Source organism: Citrus clementina, unplaced genomic scaffold, assembly GCF_000493195.1.
Source record: "Citrus clementina cultivar Clemenules unplaced genomic scaffold, Citrus_clementina_v1.0 scaffold_5, whole genome shotgun sequence".
In the NCBI taxonomy this organism is placed as follows: domain Eukaryota; kingdom Viridiplantae; phylum Streptophyta; class Magnoliopsida; order Sapindales; family Rutaceae; genus Citrus; species Citrus x clementina.
Genome location: NW_006262201.1, coordinates 22,543,865 through 22,554,373, shown reverse-complemented (window position 1 = coordinate 22,554,373; position 10,509 = coordinate 22,543,865).

Here is a 10,509-nt window from a genome sequence, read left to right as displayed (position 1 = left end):
GCGGCGGGAACGACCTTGACTCGCTACGTGTGGGCAAAGGAGACAAAGAGATATTGTTGAAAATGAATTTTGAACTAATAAGTTGGAGACACTCATTAAGAGATGAAGAGGGAACACTGAGTAGGAATGACGCTTCGGCTCTATTAAAGATCCTTGAGGAAGGGGGAATGGACTTGCAGGCTCTAGGAATAAACTAATGTCAACCTAAACATCTTAGGGCCTGTTTGGTATTGTTTTTGAATCTGTATTTTCTGAGAATAAAAATGAAAATGAAAATGGTGTTTTGCAGTTACTGTATTTTGAATTTAAATATGCGTTTGATATCATTTTCTGTATCCTATATTTTAAAACTGAAAACAGTAATATGCGTTTGGTAGACACAGTTAGAAATGATAAAAACAGAGAATATGCGTTTGGTAATGCTTTTTTTAAAAATAATTTTTACTAATCATTTACATTATATTTATAGTTATAAAATAATTATTTAGCTAATACACACAAATACAACAAAATAATTTAACCAAATTTAATAAAAAAAATTACATGATAATAAAGTTTAATAATTAACATTAATTAAAAAAATTTTACATTGTCATTGTTTTTACACTATATAATTAAGATATACATTACAACACATGATTTAAACAAAATAATTATAAAAAACTACATGATACACATTATGCATTACGTATGTAATCATGCCACATAAAAGCCGCAATTCCATCCGAGAAACAGAGGAGAACTCATGGTCCCTGTTCCAATCCCAATCCCAATGCCAGTCCCGGCAGCATTAAAGTTCGATGGTTTAGTGTGACATGCACGGCTTTTGGTAGTAATCGAAACACGTCTTGCAATTGTTTTGGCTCCATATCCATATCAAGACATTCAAGGCCAACAAATACTAAACAAGACTCTTTAAACTGGCAAATCAACCAAAGGTAAAACTTCTATCTATGTTTGCAAGCATCCATGTCTACGGGCTCCAGCAAGAAGATATTAATTCTTTCAAGTCACTTCAACAATCATGGGAATGCGGTGGGAAGAAAATTAAATTAAAATGGCATGGGTAATAAGGAATCCCATTATGTCACCAATGAAACATTACAACAAAATTGGCAACAATGTTTGCACCAAATCAAACAGTACAAGTGCCTTGCTCGATTTTGATCTCCAGTTTCATCGTGGCACCACCATCCCAGTAACAATTTCGTGTGGATTTCTTTGTTGTGTCTGAACAAAAATGTAACGCATACATTGTATTTCCATCTGTTCTATCTTTCAGGTTCTAGTAAACTATTGTGTCTAGAGTCAGAGTAAAGCTTCAAAATACTTGACAAATATGTACCAAATGTGTCTAGATTCAAGAGTGAGATTTTCTGCTAACCACCATAAATATAAATTCTTGGTACTTCATGGGTCTAAATCATGACTACTATGTTCTGAGCCCTTGGAAAACTGTTCGTCGTGAAAGGGATCATCAGCACAATGTACAGAACTCCACCTAGGAGAGAAATTCCAGCCCATCTGTTCCAGCTCATGGCCAGTTGCTCTCATGCTGAAATATCATTGCTACGACCTAGAATCTGAAACAATCTAAAGAAAATAATCAAGAACAGTTTCCAATTTGCCGAATTGAACATGCCACTTAAAATAGTTTCCACATGCCACTTAAAACCAGAGCAAATCTTGCACAAGATAATCAAGAAGTACACCCAATTAATTTGCCTAAAAAACTAATTGAACATAACAACATCCAATTTGCCCAATTGAATCCAATTTGCCGAATTGAACATCATATGGGTCCAAGCTAAACAAAAAGAATTACAGTCAAAGTGCAGCCAAATAGAAAAAAAGAAAGAAATATACCAGTAAGTGGTGGCAGCAAGCGAGTGGAAGAGCAGCTGCAGCAGCAGGATCTAGCAGCGGCAGCAAGCAAGTGAAAGAGCAGCAGCAGCAACCGAGTGAAAGAGCAGCAGCAGCAGCAGGATCTAGCAGCAGCAGCACGCGAGTGGAAGAGCAGCAGCAGCAGCACGCGAGTGGCAGATCGAGTTAGAGGGAGAGATATGTGTTGTAGATCTAGACAAAGAGGAAGAAGAGAGTGATAGTGAGTGCGGAGAGTTTAGATCGGGGAATTTGGGAGCTGTTGATGAAGTGAACACGAGCCGAGATTTGTTCTGTAATTTGTTCTTGAGTGTGAATTGTAATTCATTTGAAAACGCATTAAACATGTTTTCAACTTTACAACTGGAAAGCTGAATATGAATTTTTTGTTTTATAATTTGTTTCTGAGTTTAGCCCACCAAACACGAATTACATCTGTATCCTCAAAACGAAAACGAAAACGAAAACAGAGGCTTGAAAACGGTACCAAACAGGCCCTTAAATCTTAGAAGATATTCCCTTGTTTTCTGTTAGTTAACCATAAGAGCTGTAAAGGATGTGATATGGCCTCCACCAATAATCGCTCATTTTAAGAGAAACTCAAGAGTCACCAACAAGTACTTGCTAACTTAAAATGAGGAACCCATAAACTTCGGCTTTTGCCACAAGCTTGTCTCTACATTTTCCAACCACCATCGTCTAAAAATGTGGCTCCAAGGAGATCATTGGGCGTGATCCGCCGACAAAAATCAAAGAGCACTTGACTTTTTTAAGCTTCCTGAGCGTCCAATAAAAGCGTGTGACCTGGAAAGCGATCCTAATGCCTACCAAACTTTAGAAGCCACTAATCGAGGAGCCACTTATGGCCAACACTAAAAAAACTCAATGGCTCCAATATTTAAACAAGGTGCACAAGGTAGGGGGGAGCCAATGGGCTCACACCGTGTATCCGATTAGACCAAGGACATTTTGAGGGGTACTTTTACATATTAAAAGGTCAAGGTAAAAAAGAAAAAAAAGGACTTTTCGCTCACTTTCACCGTCATTATTTTGAACCACTTAACTGTTTCTTTAATCTTTGAGCCTCCAAGTGAGGCCTTCATCCATTTTAGTCACTGCACTCATTTAACTATTAAAGTGCTGTTGCTGTCCACTGCTAGCACCACCTCTAGTGACTCTATTTTCTATTTTAGGTTTCGTGCATCCTAATCAACCTAAAAACAAAGCCTTTTTATTTAATGTTTTAACTCACAAAAGATGGGCTAAAGCATTTGGCACCACCCTACAAAAAACTAATTGAAAACTCTATTTTTTTTTATACTCTAACTAGGATTTATCTTCATAAAACAATTACCTTTTTCTTATAATATGGTGCAGAAAGCACAAAGTGGTAAGAACACCACAAGCAAGTACTCATGAAGAAAGTAAAAGAGTTCTACAACTAAGCAAGCCTTGAAAGAGTAAAAGCCAAAGCTCCAGTCGAAGATGCAAACTGTGAAAAGAAGCCTTCACTTACAAAGAAAGATGTTGAGGTGATCGTTATCAAAAGCGTATGGTCCATGCTTCAAGTCAACCTTAATCGCTGTTCTTGTCAAAATAACATCATCATTGCATCAATGGTGAGTCAACGTATGGTAAGATGCTATCTTGTTGAAATCTCTTAGAAAAGACCAAACTTAATGATAATGCAAACAATGAACTTATTTCCGTGGAATACCAGGATGTTTAAGGTTCTAAATGTAAGAGAGATTGTAACATTTTTTCAAGTTTTTTGGTTTGATATTCTGTACGAAAACGGTTTGCCGTTTCTTGAGCAAACGGCTAACTGTTTAAGTCTAGAGAGCTTGTTTGCTGTTCTAGATAAAACGGCTCACCGTTATTGAGAAAACGACTCACCGTTATTGAGAAAACGGCTAATCGTTTAACTCTAGAGAACATATTTTATGTTCTAGAGAAAACGGCTCACCGTTATTGAGAAAATGGCTAACCGTTTATTTATCGAGAGCAACGTATTTAACCTTTTGGAATAAAATGGCTTACCATTTATTGAGAAAACGGCTAACCGTTTATTTCCAGAAAGGCGTCAATTGGAAAAACGGTTAGCAAGAATGAAAATTTCAATTGTCAATCGAGGCAAATTCAAACAAAAAAAAAGTGTCTTCGAAGAAGTACCATTTTCTAATGGTTATATTCTTTCAAATAAACATCTTCTTTCATTAAAGAAAGACACATAATTAGATTAATTATCAGATTTTGCAGGTTTCATATATATTCTGGAAATACAATCTTTTTTGCTAGAGATTGTATTCAGGATTTGATATATCTTGGGGGTAATTTGCCAAGAAAAACTCTATAGCAAACTAAGATTGGTGAGGGCAAATAAAACCTTAAAGGAAAGTGTGCAAACACGTCTCAAATCTTAAGAAACTTTCTTTGTTCTTTGCTTCCATATTCTTATTATTCTCTAACAATCTTTAAGGTTTTATTCTTCTAAATGGAGACTGAGAAGAGTTTGACGTCATTTCTTAATCCTAGTGTCCATCTCGATTGTTTTGATGGAACTAATTTCACTCGTTGGAAGGGAAAATTGTTCTTTCTCCTTACTGTTCTTAAATTGGAACCATTTCCATAACCAAGAGAAGATGATACCGAAGTTGTTAAGGCTGCAAGGAAACGTCGTGAAGGTGATGAATTGATGTGCCGAGGTCACATACTCAATACGCTTTCTGACAGGTTATATGATCTCTACAATTCTATGACTTCTCCGGTGGAAATTGGGAATGCTCTTGAGTACAAATACAAAATAGAGAAAGAAGGTACTGACAAATTCCTTGTATCTAAATATTTTGAATTTATTATGGTTGACACAAAATCCATTCTTGATCAAATACATGAGTTACAAATTATTGTTGCTAAGCTTCGAGAGTTAAAAGTTGAAATTTCTAAATCATTTCAAGTTGGGGCTATTATTGCTAAATGGCCTCAAAGTTGGAATGATTATAGAAACAAACTCCTTCATAGTAAAGAGAACATAACTTTAGAAGAATTGCAAAAACACTTGGTCATTGAAGAAGGGACTAGGTCTCGCGAATCCAAGGATAAGCATGATTCTACTAAAGTTAATGTTGTTGAAGCTAGTAAATTCTCAAAGAATTTTAAAGTCAAGAATGACAAGAAATTCAAGAAGTCCAGCACACAAAAGTTTTCTGAAAATTATTTCTTTTGTGGTAAGAAAGGCCATCGCCAAAGTGATTGCAGATTCAAGAAGAAAAAGGAAGAAGTGAATTCCCATAAAGCTAATGTTATTGAAAACAAATCTGAAGAGATTTGTGCTATGGTTTCTGAAATGCAAATTGGCATGATTATCGAACCAATATGGCTGAAACTAAGTCCTATGATTGGTGGCTCGATTCGGGTGCAACAATTCATGTTTGTAATGATAAGAAATTTTTCTTATCATACAAAGAAGAAACGGAAGGACAAATGGTTCTCATGGGGAATAATAATGGAGCCATAGTAGCAGGGAAAGGAGTAGTTGAGATCAACTTCACTTCTGGAAAGAAAGTCACATTGTATAATGTCTTTCATGTACCTTCCGTTAGGAAGAATCTTATTTCTGCTAGTTGTATGTGTAAGCATGGGCTTAAGATTGTGCTTGAGGGTAATACTTGTATTATCTCAAAGAATGGATTATTTGTTGGGAAAGGGTATTCTTGTGATGGAATGTACAAACTCAGCATTAATAATATTAATATCAACTTAGCTTATATTGTTGAGTCTTGTGATGTCTGGCATGCTAGATTAGCACATTTGAATTTTAGATCGTTGAAATACATGTCTAAGCATGGTTTGATTAATTGCAATGATGTTAAAGGTCACAAGTGTGAAATTTGCATCCAAGCTAAATTAACTAAGAAACCTTTTCCTAAAGCCAAACGAAATACTCAAATATTGGATTTAACACATACATATATTTGTGAGTATAATGACATTTTAACAAGAGGAGGTAAGAGGTACTTTATCTCTTTTATTAATGATTGTTCTAGATACACTTATGTGTATTTACTTAGAACAAAAAATGAAGCTTTTGATAAATTTAAAATTTTCAGAGCTGAAGTTGAGAACCAAAAAGATAAGAAAATCAAAATGGTTCGTAGTGATAGAGGTGGTGAATATTTCTCAATTGAATTTAATAATTATTGTGAAGAAGTTGGAATTATTCACCAAAGATCAGATCCATTTACTCCTCAACAAAATGGTTTGGCTGAAAGGAAGAATAGGATCTTCATGGATATGATAAATTCCATGATCATTAATGCAAAACTGTGGGGGGAAGCATTACTCACTGCATGTCATATTCATAACAGAATTACATCTTTGAAAACACATATATCTCCTTATGAAATTTGGAAAGGAAGAAAACCAAACTTGATGTATTTAATGGTCTGGGGTTGTTTAGCCTTTTATAAAATACATGATCCTAAATCATCAAAGTTAAGTGCTAGAGGTATAAAGAGTGTTTTCGTAGGATATGCTGAAAATTCCAAAGCATATAGGTTGTTAGATTTAGATTCTAATGTGATTGTGGAATCTAGAGATGTTGAGTTTATTGAGAATAAATTTCAACTTGATTCTAATATTGAATTAGAATCAATTATTGATCAACCATGTGTTAATACTCCTGTTACCTCCACTAACAATAATAAAAGGAAAGAGTCTATGACATTTTTTGAACCAAGGAGGAGTCAACGTAAAAAGAAAGAAAAGAGTTTAGCTCCGGATTTTATTTCATCACAAGCACTACTCTTCTTGGTTGAAGGGGATAGAAAGAATGTACTTAACAAAGTACCATTGTTGTTAAATATTGAAAAAGATCCAAAGACATTTAGCGAAGCTATGAAATGGATTCGATTATGTCGAATCAAACATGGGTCTTGGTTGATCTTCCTTTAGGATCTAAACCAATTAGCAGCAAATGGGTATTTAGAAGAAAGTACAATAGTGATGGTTCTTTGCAAACTTTTAAGGCTAGATTAGTAGCCAAAGGGTTTAAGCAAAGAAGTGGTAGTTGTACGTGGCGTTGTTTTACCAGAGTGCTGAGATCCTTGGCAAGCCAAGATATTTAAATCGGCAGCTAGGTTAACTTCTATAAGAGTGCTATTTGCAATTGTTTCATTGAACAATTTGTATGTGCATCAAATGGTGATCTTGATGAAGAAATCTATATGGAACAACCTGAGGGATTTGTTTTGCCAGGAAATGAGAAAAAGGTATGCAAGTTAGTCAAATCTCTTTATGGTTTAAAGCAAGCACCAAAACAATGGCATGAGAAGTTTGATTCGGTAATTTTATCTCATGGTTTTAAGCATAATAATGCTGATAAATGTATATATTTTAAATTTACGAATGATTTTGGTGTGATTATATGCTTGTATGTTGATGACTTGCTTATCTTTGGAACAAATATGCAAGGAGTAGATGATACAAAGAAGTATTTAACTTCACAATTTAAGATGAAAGATCTTAGTAAATTAGATACTATCTTAGGTGTCAAAGTGAATAAACATAGTGGGGGTTACTCGTTGTGTCAATCTCATTATATAGAGAAAGTGCTTCTTAAATTCAATTATTTGAAATTTAAAGAAGCTAATACCCCATATGATTCTAGTATTAAATTACTAGAGAATTCAGGCCGAGTAGTAGCACAACTAGAATATGCTAGTGCTATTGGTAGCTTGATGTATGCTATGCATTGTACGAGGCCTGAACACTGAAAAACAATTGGTAGGATACTTGGTTATCTTAAAAGGACCATTAATTTGGGTTTGTTTTATAACGATTATCCTGAAGTACTGGAAGGATATTCAGATGCTAGTTGGGTAACCAATACAAGAGACAATAAATCCACTTCTGGTTGGATTTTTACAATTGCTGGAGGAGCGGTTTCTTGGGCTTCAAAGAAACAAACGTGCATAACTCATTCAACAATGGAAAGTGAGTTTATAACACTTGCAGCTGCAGGCAAAGAAGCAGAATGGCTGAGAAATTTGTTGTTTGATATAAAGTTGTGGCCACAATCGATGCCATCTATTTCTTTGTACTGCGACAGTGAAGCTACATTGTCTAGAGCTTATAATAAAGTGTATAATGGAAAGTCTAGACATATTAGCTTGAGACATGAATATGTGAAACAATTAATAGCAGATGGTGTTATTAATATTGTTTATGTTAGGACTAATAAGAACCTAGCAGATCCTTTAACAAAAGGTCTTTCAAGAGACTTAGTTAAGGATACATCTTTTGGAATGGGATTGAAACCTTTGCATAATAAAGTCACCAACGACGGTAACCCAACTATGTAGTAGTTGTACAGCTACTCCATAGTTAAATGGGTAATAACAAGTTATTGTTATGGGTAATAATCCCATTCGAGAGTTTCGGCGCAAATAGCTACGAGATTGAGGTTGAGTATTTACTCTTAATGAAGTTCAAGTCTTATAGTAGCTAAAGACATGATTTGAAACTTCACCTAAGTGAACATAAGAAATGGTGTCGTTTCTAACAAGGTCATGGTTTAATCTTGTAAATGTTCGTGAATCCAAGATAGAGCACAAGGCCGGAATAGTGCTAACTATTGGAACACAACTTTGAAATCTGGGATAGCTTATATGTGATGTATCTTAAGAGACAAAGTTTAATGCTTAGCACACTATTGTCTTGTAAATGCTTTGAAATACACTCACTAATTAAAGGTTAAAATCGAAAGATACCTTTTTGTATGTATAAGTTTATCATTAATAAATCTGAAAAATATTACAATTTAGTGGGGATTGTAAGAGAGATTGTAACATTTTTCCAAGTTTTTTGGTTTGATATTCTGGACGAAAACGGTTTGCCGTTTCTTGAGCAAATGACTAACCATTTAAGTCCAGAGAGCATGTTTGCTGTTATGGATAAAACGGCTCACCGTTATTGAGAAAACGGCTAACCGTTTAACTCCAGAGAGCATGTTTTATGTTCTAGAGAAAACGGCTCACCGTTATTGAGAAAATGGCTAACCGTTTATTTACCGAGAGCAATGTATTTGACATTCTGGAATAAAACGGCTCACCGTTTATTGAGAAAACCGCTAACCGTTTATTTTCAGAAAGGCGTCAATTGGAAAAACAGTTAGCAAGAATGAAAATTTCAATTGTCAATCGAGGCAAATTCAAACAAAAAAAAAAGAGTGTCTTCGAAGAAGTACCATTTTCTAATGGTTGTATTCTTTCAAATAAACATCTTCTTCATTAAAGAAAGACACATAATTAGATTAATTATCAGATTTTGCAGGTTTCATATATGTTCTGGAAATACAATCTTTTTTGCTAGAGATTGTATTCAGGATTTGATATATCTTAGGGGTAATTTGCCAAAAAAAACTCTATAGCAAACCAAGATTGGTGAGGGCAAATAAAACCTTAAAGGAAAGTGTGCAAACGCGTCTCAAATCCTAAGAAACTTTTTTTGTTCTTTGCCTCCATATTCTTATTATTCTCTAACACTAAAAGCCATAGAAAAGCACAAGAATAGGTAGAAGCAAGTTGTCTACGGAAGAAATTATGAACAAGGCACTTAATCTCTTAAAGAACTTAAATAGATTGAGAAAGAGAACTACAACATGAAAAGAAAGGGAAAAGTAAAGAGCTCTTGGGGCAATGAAGCACCATAAAAAGAAAGAAGCATGCCATACGTAACTTCACCACGAAAAAAGGTTGTTCAACTTTCTAAACTAATTAAGAGGAGCTAAAAATAGATCTGACCACTAGTTGCTCCTAGTTTTACAAAATGTGATGAATAAAAACCTCCTAAAGAGCATCTTCTACTTGATTATGGAGAATGAGATACATAAGGATCCAAGACAAAAAAAGGGTAAGAAATATTATGAGGTTCATCGTAATTGAGGCCACAGTATTATAGAGGACACTTGCAAGTGATTGTCATAGACACAATGAGGAACCAAAAGATCCAAAAAAAGGGAGGAAAAGGATGAACCCTATATACAAAAACCTATAGAGGGATACTAGGTGAGCAGGTTAAACGAAAAAGACTTAGTGAACACTGTAATGTAAGGAACCGCTGTAACCGAGGGATGCCTAAACATGGACCTAAATAATGTGAAGTGAGGATAGACTACAACACCCATTACCGATAATCTTTTTTAAAGATGACGTTGTGAGGGTCAGGTACCCTCATAAGGACATTCTAAAGGTTACACTAAAAGTTGCAGCAAAGGAAGATGATAGGACCCTAGTTGATACTAAAAGCTCTGTCAACACAATCTTCAAGGGCACTCTAGACAAAATAGCCTAAGTTCCATAAATTTAAAGCATTGCTGGTTATATTTCTGGAGAAATAGTAACTTCTTAAGAGGTCATCTAATTTCCAATCAGTCATGGACACTTACAGTCCTCATAACATGATCATAGGATGCCCATTTATGGCCACCTCCATATGCAAGATATCTATGTGTTATCTAACCATGAAGATATGGACGTCAACTACAATAATCACTTAAAGAAGATCAAGAGGTCACAGCTATAATTCAAACTCAGTGGATGATCTTTTACATCCAATCAGTAGTACAAA